Genomic DNA, 3,607 nt, shown 5'->3' on the forward strand with positions numbered 1-3,607 from the left:
TCAGCGTTAAACACACAGGCTAGATCGGCCCAGTGGTTCATATTGTAATTCAATCTCTGTCTGTTCGTTTTGGAAGAAAAAATGGCCAATATGGTCCCATGGGGTAGCTCACAATAGCCAAGGGAGTGTGGCAGCACAATATCTCTTAAGAATATTGGCACCTTAATTACTGTAAAGTCTTTAACACTGTCATACTTTCCTGAAATAGAGCAAGAAATGATTGCGGCCCATCCATGGACACTGGCTAAAGAGACGACTTAGCCCTTCATTAAAGGTAAGACCTTTCTGCTTAACAAAAATCATCTTCCCCTCTGTGTGTAAAGAGCCGTGGGTGTTGTTTTACGATATGTGTTGCCATGTAGGTTACCGTTGTATTCTAATGGCTTTCCCCCGCAGACACCACCCTGAGCTGATTGTTTTTGGTGGCAATTGAAATAAAATCCTTATTCCCTTAGATATACTCTTAGTCCCCATGTGCCTGTTGGTGTTGAGGACATGCTTATCACAAGGTTGTAAGATAAGCATTTAGTGTCATTGTCTAGGACAAGATTTGGTTGAGATCTCATAGACAAGAGAGATATGTTTGGCCAATATGTCAAGCTGTCAAACACCCTGCATTATGTTTAAGACTACAGTTTCATTGGAACAGGAAAAGACCAAAATATTATTTTTATTTTTTTTTTTTTGTCGATGGGTTACCAAGTAACAAAGCAAGAGCAAGTGCCATTAAGGTCTGTGATGCTCCTGAATGTTGCTTGGTCATCTATGCAGATTCTGCTATTGTCTGGGCCAGTGCACTATTGGGTAAAAGAGGGCTAGGTGGTAAGGCAAATTGCTTGCCTCAATAGAACAGCCTTTTAAGGTGGCTCATTAAGTCGTTTTCTTTTTCTGCTTTACAAGCGACAGTGGTGGACTCCACATAGATTTTACAGAGACCCTGGCAATGATGAGAAGATCTGACATTCTAGGACATGCCGTGAGCCCTTGCAGCTGGTAAGACTAACAAGAACGTGCGATCAGAGGCAAGATGGTCCGTAGTTGTGCAAGCATTTGCAAAACCACCATTATGTGTGGCCACAGAGTGTGGAACCAGCCTTTGAGTGAGCCTTTCAACGAGTGAGTATGAACATGTAGATTTATTTTTATTAAGTACCAACACAGCTTATTGATCCAAGGAGAAATCTGACTGCCATTTTGGGGTCAAGAAGGAATTTTTTCCCCTGGTTAGTGCAAAATTGGAAAGAGCGAAACTGGTGTTTTTTTTGCCTTCTTTTGGATCAACAGCAACAAATTAACCGATATAGGAAAGGCTGAACTTGATGGACGCATGTCTTTTTTCAGCCTATGTAACTATGTAACACAGTCTGCGCAGCACTCTCTCCATGTCGTCCTTGTGTCCCTTCCTCCCATCAAACAGTTCTGCTGCTCATAGATCCTCCTCTTCCTCTTGTTCCCTTGATACAACTGTTTCTTTGCCTCCCTGTTTCATTCCCCTTTTGTATGCTTCTCTCTTTGCTTAATTCCATAAGTTTTGCGACACCCCCCCTCTAAATAATTCAGTCATCTGCTTCAGTCCTCTAATACCTAGCCGCCTAGAAGGTTTAAGGAAGACGCTCTCTTTTGCCACTTGTTTCACCAATCATTACTTTTACCAACCCATACTGACCGCCCCTTGCCCATTCTCCCCTCCTTATTTAACATAGCATTGCTAGAACGTCGCTGGTGTGAGGACAAGCCACTTGAACTTATGGGCCTTATGGTGGAAGACCAAAGCCTTAACCGCTACTCCAAATCAGAGGTACAGGTTACCCATTTGAAAACGCATAAAAACCCTGGTATGTATCAACTCTCTCTCTATAACGTTCTTTATAATCGAAAATTATACACTCTTAAAAATGTCTTATGAAGTGTTCCGTAGTGCAGGTGTAATAGCCAGTTCATGCGTTAAAATTGCATGATTTTGTCAAAGGGATTTGGGTCACTCTGCCAGCATCAGCCAATGGAACCATGCACCTCTCATACCTTGGAGTCAGACCTTCAGATTCAAATCTTACTGGAATGTGGCTTCCCTTTCGTGCTAACCTTTATTTCTTTTCCCTCTTTCGCGATCAATGCAGGAAGAGCTGCTACGTCGATTTGGAACAACTGTTGTGCCCTGGAGAACCTGCTCAAAATCCTTTGGCAGCGCACAGGTTGATGAGAAGCTGGATGAGAAAATCATCTATGAAGCGCATTAGGCTTGTCAGACCAGCATGCTATAAATTGGTCCTCCACAGTCTACGTACCATGAGTAAAAATGTTACAAATGCTAAAATGTTAGATTTGATTTTCAGGGAGCAGGGATAGTGAACAGGTTGGAAAGAGAAGATAGAGGCAGCACCCGTTCTTGTTGTTGGTAGTAAAGTGGTGTTTTTTTGTTCCAAGTTGATGGCCACAAAACACCCCCACGTCTGAGGGCTCAGCTAACAGCACACACCTGTGGGATAAAACAAGCAGTGTGTCCTGCATCAATTGTCTATTTTGTCACATTAACGGCTCAGTGGAGTTTGCTATCCCAGTTTGGAGTTAACGGAAGTATGGAAAATGCTACACCCAATCACAAATGGAGTCTTGCTGATCCAATAGAGACGCAACTCCCACCTAGGAAGTGACTTGACATGGCATGTTAAGGAACCTCCCTTTTTTTTTTATCTTTTATGGAAATAAAATCAATTATTTAAGTGTGTGGGGGGCGTGGCTTGGATGGCGGCTGAGTAAGACTTGCGGTGTGGGAGCTCCTCCAACTCCTAAGCTATATTCAACCGATTTTGGCAGTTACCGGGATATTATCCACGAAGCTACTATTACCCACAGCGCGCATTATGTCGGCGAGCAAGACCAAGTCATCGGCGGGCTCTGTTCCGGCTTTTTTTGAGCCCAAACCCAGACGTCGGGCCTCTTCCCGCGCTTTACCTACCATCCGCGACGACGCGGAAGATTCCGATGCTTCACAAGGCCCAGACGCCGGCCCCTTACCTCACTCACCTTCGCCTCCTCCAAGTGATCCAGGCGACGGCGTTTTAACCGTCACCGCCATGAAACGGCTTCTGGATGAGATGCGCTGCAATTTTAAATCAGACATGGCGGAGGCTTTATCTAAACTCCACGTGGATCTCCAAGAGCTTGGCGTTCGCACGTCCCACTTAGAGGACAAAATGGAAGAATTTTCTTCGGCACATAACACAGTGGCTGATGCGTGCACCTCTTTACGAGACGAGATTGACACGCTTAAACATAAATTTGGCGACCTGGAAGACCGTTCCAGACGTAACAATCTCTGCATCACCGAGGACATCACCACGGACAAGCTACGTACTTACACCACCAGTCTTATCCAAACTATCCTGAACCTCCTGTCTTCTGAAGATGTCCGCATCGACAGAATACACAGGCTACCTCGCCCGAAAATGGTGAAGGGGTCTCCACCTAGAGATGTGATACTACGCATTCACTTCTGTGATTTGAAGGAGCAACTCATGTTGAAGGTGCGTCACAAGCAAGATTTACCGGCTCAATACTCACACCTGCAATTTTTTCAAGACCTGTCGCAGCATACATTACATCAACG

General features: G+C 44.6%; 1 long non-coding RNA gene across 1 annotated transcript; it reads left to right on the forward strand.

The window, feature by feature from the left end:
* The first annotated feature begins 933 nt into the window (after positions 1-933).
* On the forward strand, positions 934-2,628 carry LOC128505261 (uncharacterized). Its single transcript, XR_008355558.1, has 3 exons — positions 934-993; positions 2,118-2,345; positions 2,470-2,628. It is a non-coding gene; the product is annotated as an uncharacterized LOC128505261 (long non-coding RNA).
* The last annotated feature ends 979 nt before the right edge of the window (positions 2,629-3,607 follow it).

The sequence above is a fragment of the Spea bombifrons genome, chromosome 9, assembly GCF_027358695.1.
Source record: "Spea bombifrons isolate aSpeBom1 chromosome 9, aSpeBom1.2.pri, whole genome shotgun sequence".
NCBI lineage: Eukaryota > Metazoa > Chordata > Amphibia > Anura > Pelobatidae > Spea > Spea bombifrons.